Here is a 12,830-nt window from a genome sequence, read left to right as displayed (position 1 = left end):
GAGCATGCTTCAATAGCGTTGTCGTATTCAACCACAGACTTGAATGCACCCGAGTGATTGAATAAAGTATATTTTACACTTATTCTTTTGTTGAGCGCTATGATTTCAACACATATTTCAGGTGATTGAAACGATTTGCTATTAAATTGTTATAACGAGGAGTGTTATCTCTATAATGCGGTAAGCAGCTTCATATTATACTTGAATTGTTGTCTTTGCAAATTGATATCGATATACTAAAACGACGGCGCTATCAAGAATGTATAACAACATTGTATATCCATATATTATATAAAATACGTATGTATTATATTATTGCGTGAAATGGTTGAATATTATTTCTGAGATATTTTAATATATATTCCCGTATTCCCCTTAAACTTAAGGGGAAGATCTATAAAACCATGGTCAGACCTGCTGTTCTATATGGATCAGAGTGTTGGGCTATAAAAGGGATGACTGAAAGACAATTGCATGTGGCGGAGATGAGAATGCTGAGAGGAATGTGTGGTGTTACGTGAATGGATAGAGTAAGGAATGAGTACATAAGAGGAAGTTTGAAAGTGGCACCGGTAACCGAGAAGCTATCTGGAAACCGGCTGTCTTGGTATGGGCATGTTATGCGGAGGAATGAGGACCATATTGTGAGAAAGGTTTTGAGAATGGATGTGGATGGATATAGAGGTAGGGGACGACCCAAGAAACGATGGATGGATTGTGTGATAGACGATATGGTTAGAAAGAATGTTACTTGTGAGATGACGTCCGACAGAGAAGTATGGAAGAAGAAGACATGCTGCGCCGACCCCAAGTACAATTGGGATAAGGGCAGGAGGATGATGATGATGGATATTTTAATATAAGACTTTCTTTGCTACATAAGGATCATATTATATAATTCAGCATAGCAGATAATTGTGTATTTAATATATTTTATCGAAGATTTTTTATTTATAAAGATATAAACTGGAATTACGTCTAATATAAAAAAATAAATATGTAATTAAACTACGAAATTTTATTAATGTTTCGTAATGGATTAGTAAAATAAATATGTTCTAAAAATGTTTAATAAATGAATGTTTAGCTATAATATATAAATGCAAGGCAATGTACTATGTTTAAGCTGTTCCTAAAATGGACATTAAATATTTATGTAATAAAAATTGCAAAACGCTATTATCTAAGTAAATCTGTTCTATTGGTGTTTAATTTAATTCATAGATAGTACTAAAAGTGAATGTTCGCCTATGTAATATGTACGTTTGTTTAACCTTATAGGAAGATCATCCGTCTATATACACTGTCTGTAGAGAACAATTAAATTATTTATTGGTGTGCATACTATACGAATTGAATGTTTGATGTAATTTAGTTTAAAAGTTTCGTGTCAACTCGGCTTAACAACTCAGGACTTATATTTTCTAATATTCAAAACATACCTCTTTTAATCATAATAATATGTCGTATAATTTATTTTAAAATAACAGACACAATTTTTTAATAAATCTTTAAACACATCTTCAAGTTTTCTTCAAGGCTGGCAACGCATCTGTTATCCCTCCGGTGTTACAGATGTCCATGGGCGGTGGTAGTCACTTTCCATCAGATGAGCCTCCTGCTCGTTTGCCACCTATAACATAAAAAAAAAAAAACATCTTAATTACACAACAGACGTTATGTGAACTATTTATGAATTAATTTAATTTTAGAATCGAATAGTAAATAACGGTATAACGATGAGAGTAGACACGAAACATTAATCAAAAATACAAATATTAACGAATATATGTTATAAAATTAAATGTACGTATTAGTCTTAATCGTGATTTGCATCCCCTCCTGTCTTCAAGTGATACGTTAAGCACAACTCAAACGTGTTCAAGTGGTATTTGGTAATCCCAAAGATTTTCGCCTCGCGCGAACTGTTTCCAGTCGGCTTTACCTACTAGAACTATTCCAGTTTAAGCGAGACCTATTAACGTATACTTAGTGTTAGACAAATGAAACAAAGAATTTTATAGTTGTTTGTTGTAAATGTCAGTTTTAATTAATCTATTTTACAAACAAAACATGTTTAATAAAATACTTTATAAATACCATGTTGTATTATTTATGATTTTTCAATTGTTCTGAAATGCGTCAAGTTGGGGTTATTATGTGGGCGATTTGCTCACAAAGGGTAAACTTGGGAGTAAGGCTGGGGATTTGAAAAGGTAGGACGGAGCGGAGTGCGCATTCCTCTCGAGGCGCCATTTCAACTATGCGGCGGATGCTGCGCTGCGCTACCCGTGTTCGCCAGCTCAGGCACTTTATAAACAACGATACATTACAAATATTCGCATGCCTTCAATATCTTACTGATATTATTTGATAAAAATGTATCCAATTTTATAGACATTTTTTATTTTTTGAAACAAAGGTTTAACATGCGGTAACGTTGGTTGAGCCTCTTACTATATATTTTACACATTAATATTATTCGTAGGAAGTTAAATTAGCAATACTAAAGACGTAAATTGCTCATCATACAAATCTAAATATATGTACTTGTGTTTATTATTATTCGTAACCCTATTGTAAGATTCGTCACAAATATCATTTTGACATATTCATATTTATCATAGTGGTAATTGCTAAGTGGTATTTAAATATGCTGACGCTCCTTTTGGAGCTTAATGCTTGAAATAAATATATAATATTAGATACATGAAATTTTACATAAACGAGCTGCTTGATGTAAATCAAGATTATTTTCGATAATTTTATTGTGCTCTAACCTAACATACCATATTTTTCATATTGTGTTCATTTAACAATATTATTTTATAAATAAACTTCGCTACTCTCTCCTTAACGTGTAAAGTACGTAGTAATACAATGTACCGTAATATTCTCGGTTATTTTTTCAAACCAACCATAAACCCCGATTGTATCGCTTGAGGTTCCTTTTTAAAACTTTTTCTTTGGGAACCTATTCTATAATTTGTGAGAAGTTGAAAGCAAGCATACCTATAAACTTTGTTTAGGGCGATATGTGCTCACAATTAATTATTTCCAAACAAAATAAATTCAATGGTGTGGTATGTTAATATAGTATGTTAATAATAAGTAAATTTTAAGCTAAACTCAACATACTTTAAGCGCTTACGCTAACTACGAAATCAGGCAGTCATCCAGCGGGAATACCTGGTACCGCAAATCGGGCGCAGTTTCCCGTGCACGTTCGTCTAAAAACCTTTTAATACAATATCGTAGTTCATTTTAAAACGAGAATATTTTAAATTAGTATTAGTAGTTATTAGAAGTACACAGTTCGGTACCGAACTGCCATCAGACAGTTTTATATTATAAATCTTTAATTTCAAAATTAGAGATGATTGAGTTCTTATAGAAATAATCATGACTAAATGTTAATAGGCAAATCGTAATAATTCTAATAATATAAAAAATAAATTAAAAGTAAAAAATATTTTTAAAAACAAGCTTTTATTTAAATGCGCTAAAAAGGAAAATAATAACTTTTACACTAAAACTTTTTACTGTTAACTTATAACGTCATTTCACATTTGACATATTTTTGACACAATTTATATGATATAGAGGTTATCGCGAGATTTAAGTAGTCGTATTTACTTAGTTTGAAAATTTGAATAGATAAAATTATTCACATCAAATTATTAATTTACTTGTTTATCTACACAAATAAATCTTCAAGCTTTTCAAAATTTCAAGCTTTAGAAGTCCGCCTTATTGAATTAAGAATGACGTCACATTATTTTTCGAGTTGTTCTTAGCAAGGCCTTTTATTTGATACCCAAATTGAAAGAGTACATAAATAATAATTAGTACGCTATAATATTGAATATGCCACCGTGTTAGATTTAGAATGACGTCACATGAATTGTCATCCAAATTGAACGTGTATACAACACTTCAGCTCGATCTGTTAAATATATCTGCTTCTAAATTGAGTTGCAATATTTCACCCGTACATACCTACTTACAATGCAAATTAAATAAAAGCTTGTAAAAACATTCATGCCATGAATAATTAGGCAGATTTATCATTTGCTATGTCCGCCTGAAATAAGCCTGACTTTGTGGAATATTTCCGATGGTAGGAAATGGCGGAGAGCTCTTCTCCAGTAGATCCAAGGTAGTTCTCGAAACATAGAATAGCGTTCTAATTACACCTTATTATATAGTATCAGGCGTGTATGTGTGTAAGCCAGATTACAGTATGTAATTTGTAACGAAGTCTCATAACGTCTGAAAAAGTATGATAAGTAATTTGAAGTTGAAGAAACCGTGGTATTGAACAATATATTAATCATGTTCAACGACAAATAAGTTTCAAGTCTATTCCAAACTCAGAAGGAAATTAATAAGTGACTATTACCTTATATTGACAAGATATCATTGGTCGAGAAATATAATAATGGATGGTATTTCTTAAGGAATCGTCAAAAATATTATGAGTGTTATTATAAGTTGACATAAGCAGTTACATGGATAAAAATCATTGTGATGCATATTAAATCAGAGTTATTAGAAAATGGGATGGAATGTGCAAACATAATTAACATATAATTATTTTTAAACCTTTGTTGTGGACGTAGAAACGAATGTGGGTTGATAAAGCTCTTTCATCAGAGTCCTGTATTGTTATAACAGTTTATCGCCAGTTATTTATTTTAAAAGTGTACCCTGTCGATTGAAAAATATTAGGCCATTCTGCGTTTGTCAACGAATAAATAAATTAATAGATAAACAAAAACGACTTAAAAGAAATACGGCAATTCGTGGTCTTAACATTCTAGAAGTATATCGCTTCTAGTCTAGCTCAACATACATCATAAACAGCTCAAAGGTTTTATAAACTGAATTTAATATTTGTTTATATTTCCATGAACTTATATCTATTGCTTTAATAATTTTATATTTATCTCATTCCTGTAACTTCCACTCGCTCTGAATCTTTATTTACTCTTTCTGCCTTCTATTTTGTAAATAATATATTCATGTGTAAATAATAAAAAAACTATACAATGAACTTGGGAGTTATACATTCGAACTCAACAAATAAAACTAAGTTCATTAAAAAATCCAAATAATGTCAATCACTTTTATAAGAGCTTATAGAGATATAGTTTCTTCAGGTTACGAGACTGGTAATTCTCTCAACGTATTACGTTTACTTAACAAACTATCCCTCATAAACATTTATATAGCATTCTGTACATTATAGGCGAGCCGAGATGGCCCAGTGGTTAGAACGCGTGCATTTTAACCGATGATTTCGGGTACAAACCCAGGCAGGCACCACTGAATTTTCATGTGCTTAATTTGTGTTTGTAATTCATCTCGTGCTCGGCGGTGAAGGAAAACATCGTGAGGAAACCTGCATGTGTCTAATTTCAACGAAATTCTGCCACATGTGTATTCCACCAACCCACATTGGAGCAGCGTGGTGGAATATGCTCCATACCTTCTCCTCAACGGGAGAGGAGGCCTTAGCCCAGCAGTGGGAAATTTACAGGCTGATTATGTTATTTATGTACATTATAGGCTAACAAGATGTAGAAGTTCTATGTTAATCAGGTTTATAGATTTTGAATAACACACCTGAAAAGAGAAACACACATATATATCGGAAAATATTTAATTTATACAACCGTTAAAAATGACTTGATCGATCGATCGTTGATTCGAATTTGATAATTTATTTCCATAAACAAATAACGTCTCATGGAGTTTTATTAGGGATCTTAGATTTATTGACGAGCTATAATATATTAGGTTTTTTCCTAATTCCTACATAAGCATGTATTAATAAATATTAATAATCATTATTTTTTATTAATTGCAAATGTAATTTGATTATTGTAAGATAATACTGAAAATGACTACATATGGGCTGGTGAATTTATAATCTATATCAATAAATGTGACCTTTTTTTTATCTAACCTAAAATCTACTAAACCAATATACATAAAACTTATTCGACAAAATCCAATCCGGTTCAGCGCTGTATTTTGTGGAATAATATCTGTGGAGAAGGTTTTAATGTATACTCCTTGGCGAAAAGCGTCAGAAAGTGTGGATGACCAAATCGAAACTACTCTGAATAGCAAAAAATATTCAAAGGAGTCTCTTGGCCAGTTTTAAAGAAGGTTTTAAATTTTGGAAAAATCAATAATCATAGCCAATATCTATATAAATTTTGTGCAATTTATTAATAAAGAATGAGAAATTAGTGCTTATAAATAAAAATATTATTATTTTTAAATATAGCATATATTTATTTATTAGTTTATATAATAGTAATAATAGAGTAATATGACTAATATTATTGTGAAACATAATATAATATATAATTAATCAATTAAAATGTTTCCTCGGCGTATAGATATAAATTCGGATAATTTAACTCAACAGTACAATCAAATTTGATTTCAGCGTAAGATTTGTGTTCGCTCTCAAGCCTTGGTCAGATGCCGTTGTATGTTTCAAGGTAACGTGTAAATAAAAACATAATGTCCAATGAGGCTCTTAGTTAAGTACAATGGGTGGTCGGCGGAGCGGAACTTATCCCTCGGTCGACTGTGAACCCTCAATATCAACCGAATCGATACTTAACGTGTGATAGACGAAGGTTAACCAAGAAAGTCCATAAGGATTTCATTTAAATACAAAATTGCTTGTAGTCAGCCAGATATGATAAAATCGGAAATTATTAGGGACAAAATGAAATAAGCCTAAGGGAAAAAATATATTTATTTTAAAAAGCTGCGTGAGTGTCACTGTGTTCCTAATAAATGGAGGTACATTTTTATCGTACTTTTTCAACTCTGTTTTTTTTTATATCTGAAAGGATTTTCTGTGATTTATTTTTTTAAAATACTACAGTACTTCGCACGTACGTTTCATTTATCTTTTATAACAGATCATGTCGTACCTGATATGTATGTATATTGTAACGAAAAAACTAAATAGTTGAATCGATTTACTATTGTACTAGAACGGATATTTGAACTCTCGGAAATAAAATCGTACTAAAATGATTTTTTTTTATAAAAGCGGGAAAACACCAAATGTAAAGTTAAAGAAATTTCGCTGACACTTATAAAGAGATAAAAATAGCACGAACCGTGGACATAAATAGCTAACAATAAATTTAAGAGATAATCTAAACATAGTTATATGAATAAAAGTCTCAAATAAATATAACGTAATCTGGAACGTTGTATGTTTATAGTAAAAAAGTTTAACTCTTAATTTTCAATCTAGTGTTCGCTATGAGTTTCATAATCCAGTTTTTCAATTTGGAAACGTTTGTTTAATGTCGGTATTAACAAGTCTCCAACTCGTTAGTACCTCTAGCTATTGTCAAAGTAACTTTGAAATGTGGGCACTAACTAAATTAGTATATTTAAATGTGGCCGGAATTTTTTACGTTAACATAATGGTTTGAGATTAACTTAAATAAATTTATTTTATATACATTTTTTTAATTCGTTTTTTATAATCTGGGTAACTGTTTGCGTGACCCAAAACAGACTGGCACCAAACCAAATTTATTCTACTTTATATAATTAAATACTCATCCTTCTTAATTAAAATGTATTATATTATGTTTCTTAGTCATATCATTTATAAACAAATATCTTGTATAATAGACTTGTATTTAGCCTTACCATAAATACAGCGTAAAGATAATTATTAAGTAGTAATTATATCGTATGATAATGAAAACTGACATTCATTTGATATAATTCTGTTGAACTATTACTAACTTAGGAGTTCGATTATACAAAGTAATTAGTGATATTGCACCCTTTTATGATATTACCTAGTTTACAAGCTTTTAGGTAATTATTCCGTATTTTTCAAAGTTGATACAGTTTGTTTCGAACAAAAATAATAAGTATTTTTCATTATACAGCGCCTTAAAGGCGTTAGTGATGTTTCATTAATACAAGAAAAATATTAATAAGATTTATAAACCGAGCCCTCAAAAGTTTCAGATATTCTGAAACTTTTACCAATCAAATTAACGGTAACTATATTATGAAATATTATTTTGTCAATTTAGTTTCCATTACCTTCATAAAATAGTCAATCTATTTAAAAAAAAATATATGGTAAATAAATCGAGCAACAGATATTATCAATCTTACTTAAATTCACATGGTCTACGTCACGTGGATCTGGAGATTCGAAGATAACCGGTTCAAATAGGGCAGGTACAGCTTTTTCACGTGCTTAATTTGTCTTTATAACTCATTTACTTAACTTACCTACTTCATAAATTATTAATTGCGTATTCGGTGTAGAAAGAAAACATCGTAACAGAACCTTCATAAATCGTATAAAAATCGCACTAGAGCGCTTATAGCCTTCGCCAAGTAGTAACATATTAGCAAATACTAAAAAAAATATTAATAATGTAATTTTTTTTAAATACGAGTATCGTTATATGGAAACTATTTAACAGGCGAATGATGTTGGTTTCACTGTGGCTTATTTATTATACGGCGAAAAGCTCAGCGAATTTTTTACATAAAGAACAATATTATATCATTTAAATTACATATAACTTATTGTATTATTTTGAATATAAATTAGAATATATGATACGCACGTTGATTATATTTGCTTATTATAATCGTGAGAAAATTGCGTAGTATTGCGTTACAGAAATAATTATATTAAAAGTGTTATTTAACATTTGACAATGTAACAATAATTACTACGGAGAATATTTAGTTGTTACTAAGTGAACATTAATGTAATATGTATTTAAAGTTATTATTATTATAAAATAAATTTTTAGTTTTTTACTGTTTACTTTTTTTATTTAGTTAAAATTGTTGCATGTTATTAATGTGATAAATTATTTAATTCACTCTAGCTCAAGCTATGAAGTGTGTTAGTGTGTTAATAAATTTCGTTATCGAGACATATGTATATTAAAAATATATAGTTATCTATCTACAACCGATTTAAATCCCACATAACTAAGGTCCGCCTTCAAACTCACTTTCAGTGGTTACACAATTGTGTACAGTGAGAGAATTAACTGATTAGTGTTGACAAATAGTAATTAGTAAGTTGTTCATTTTGTGCACGAAATATACAATATTTCTTAATAAAACAACGTTGTTGTAGTTATTTAGTTAATTCGTACTGACTGTGTATATCATGTTACTTTATCAAACATTCGTCACACGTATATGTACGATTTTATGTAAACAGTGATGACTTACTCACATAAGATAAATTATTATTCGTTTTCTTAATATTAAATTCTAATTATGTCAGAATTAAATTAAATTAATTAAATTCCAATTAGGTGACAGGAGGGCTGGTTCGTTTTGAGCCTAGAGGATCGGAATTGCGATTCAATGGGGAAATGCTGCTAGCATTCTTGCCACCATTCCACGCGGTCAAGATTTATATAGTAACTAATTTTAATTCATATTTGTATATATATTTAAGCACTTAATGTTATCTATTTTTTTATCAGTATTTGTTAAAATAAATGTTTTAGATATTGATTGAATTAAAATTATTATGTCATATTTATATTTCACGGTGCTCAATATGTATCTATGTATAGTTATTTGTTGTAGGTAATCCCTTCGTCTTCCCTTAATATGTCGAAACTTAATTACTTTAGGCTTATGAACGTAGGATTTAAAAATATAAGCTTTATATGAATAGTCACTATATTATAAAAAGCTACAGAGAGGAGGTGTCTGTTCGGTAAAAAATCATTAATATTTCTTGTCTATAATATTTAAGTACATATGTATATAGTATATAAATGTGAAAATTCACATTTTCAACATCCAGACTTTGGGTTGTCACTGAGAATTTTTCGACAGAAAATCGCAATAGTTTTTTATTGTCCCGACCTGAGGTTTGAACCTAGTCCCTCTTGATCTGTGGCATTATATTAAGTAATTATACCAACGAGGCAGTCAGTATACTAGTATATATAAGATAAAATAAACACAGATTATTTCTCCAATATCACAGTTGGAGAATACACGAAGGAAATTGAACGACTTAAGCAAGATTACTGCGTTTGTTACCTTCACTTAAATAAGCTTTATTGGCATTTAAGCAACGCTTTCAAGCTAAAAATTAAAAACAAACTCCAAAAATATATATTAACGTGAAACGACAAATGATTGAACGTATTTATAAAATGTATCGTCTGTTTGATAACACAACTTTACTGATTTCTATTCTAAATTTCATTAGAACTTGACCAGTCTTTCGTGTTGGATTTTAACAAATATCTAAACACACAAATGTTGACATTAATAATAAATGTGTTGTTAATTTCATCTTACAAAATTAAATTAAATTTAAAGTTACCAACGGTCTGGAACGTAGATTCTACCAGCATGAAACTCATTAGTTACTAATATAAATATCACACTTATTTTTTTATTTTATTTCAGAACCGAAACAAAAATTTTCATTTTTATATTTAATAATCTTTCATGATACATACATATTTAGTTTTTAAGTTGTCATGAAAAATCTACTTATGACAATACAAATCATGCTGTATCTGATACTGATAAGCTGATGTACCTTAAAATAAATAATTTGATTTTAAAACGGCTAATGAAAAAAGAAGTTGTGTGTTTACTCCACAATTAAGTTTCAAGCAAATATTAAATATATTAAGCATTCATAATCATAATTTAAGACTTCATTTGGATTCAAAGTGGAATTCTCATTTGTTGAGTTGATTTGTAAATGGTTCCATAGTATCATTATACCATATCGGAATAACTCTATACACGCTATATTTTCAACAATGTCATCCACATATATTTTCAATTATGTTTCACGATTACGATATTATATAAACGCCAGAAGTAAATATGAACTTGTACCACATCAAGTACCCGAATGCGCAGTCTTTTCTGGAGCCAGGTATTCGATTTTATGATAAAATCCTACAGATGTTTTTGCAATTAATTAATTCATAACATAACCTGGGCATTTGTTTCATTCATATAATATATAATAAAAGTTTTTTTAATTAAGCAACAAAAATAATCACAAACCAAAAAACTAATATTTTGTACGGAGCACATTTTAATTTAAAAATTTTGACCACGGTATACAACAAAAGTTACTTCCAAAGAGGAAACTACAAAACCATACATATTATTAAAATATCATAAACGACACAACACATATAACATTTTTTACAACAAGCGTATCTATTATTATATTAGTACTTTGATGAGTAAATTAAACAAAATGTTAAAAGATTCGCTCACAAACTAATCCGTGCTTAGTGCTTTAATTTTCTGCTGCGATATATAAAAATATAGACGTGTAACATTTGTAAATATTAAGTTAAATATTGACAAACGCGTATTAACGTTATTATGTAATGCTTTGACCCTAACCATACGAGAATTGAGCTCGGATCAAAAGGTTGTTTCAAAGCTTAAACTTTACATCGAAATAAATATTTATGTTTAATCCTATTAGAATACGATCTGTTATCACGAGAAAAACTCGAGTCTTTTTAAAAAAAGAATATTTTATTAGAACAAATAAATTTGAACAAAATAGTTATTGGATAGGAAACTCGGCAAGTGTTTATGGTTCCGCGATCAAAATCGAACTGAACTTTTGTTAATAGAATTTAATTGTTTAGAAATTTAAAGTTGCTTAATCAGCGCTTAATCATTATTAATATTATCATTGCAGGGATGTAACAGCCCCCCCGATAGGTGAAAACTTACATTTTGTTTGTTAAGTTTTCATGTTGTTATTCTAATTCTTGGAATTGGAATTTCATCAATTTCTTGATCAAAATCGACAGATGTATTGGGCTTTGTAACTATAGTTTTTGAGTTACATTTTAAACAATTGCCGAATTTTTTATACATCTTAATACAAATAAAAATTTAAATTTATACAATAGGATATTTTAAAAGTGGATTAGAGCCATTTATTATTTTATCAATATCTGTTATTGATTGGTCTTTGGCGATATCCGCAAGTTTTTCTAAATTTATATCTATTAATTTTATTGGTTTCAATTTTGTTTTAATTGAACTAAATTTCATTTCATCACAGCAAGGGTCATTGATTAAGTTGAAATCTGACGTTATAGTTTTTATTATCTCTAGCTGAGAATTCTTGGTTTTTGCAAAAGGCTTTACAGTTTGTTGGTAAGTGCAATATACCAGTACCTAATAACTTAAAATCTACTATTTGTTTTTGACATTCAACAGTAAGCTTAACAGGTTAGGATTTAAAGAATAACCATCTATTTCCAATAACTAAAGGTATCTTAATTGCGAATACAATTTTCTTATCTACATAATAACATGAATGTATACTACTTAAACTTAAAGTTAATGGCAATTCTGAATGCTTAACAAAATTTCTAGTGTTATAGGACAATTCTTCATAGAGTTGTTTCGGTGTAATAACGAATGGGTGAATCGAGTGACTTTTTGTAAACATAATTGAGTCAATGACATTCTCGATTCTAAATGATAAGGTTAATAAACTAGAAGATAATTAATTATAGATTTCATTCATTTTCGATTCTACATATAATATCGATGATGTGTTGGATAAACTGTTAATGCCAATGTTTAAGGATTCAATAGCGCCATTCAAATGAGCCTCATTAATTTTAATTGTTTGTAGGGTTTCGTTGTGATTTTTTAGAGCTACATTTGTCATAAGAATTTTTCCTTGAAAAAGAAGCAAGTTTCTTATTATTTTCATCTAAAGTTTGAATCGCGTTATTATATCTAATTGCCTCATT

The sequence above is a fragment of the Vanessa tameamea genome, chromosome 7, assembly GCF_037043105.1.
Source record: "Vanessa tameamea isolate UH-Manoa-2023 chromosome 7, ilVanTame1 primary haplotype, whole genome shotgun sequence".
In the NCBI taxonomy this organism is placed as follows: Eukaryota; Metazoa; Arthropoda; class Insecta; order Lepidoptera; family Nymphalidae; genus Vanessa; species Vanessa tameamea.
This window is presented reverse-complemented; position numbering follows the sequence as displayed.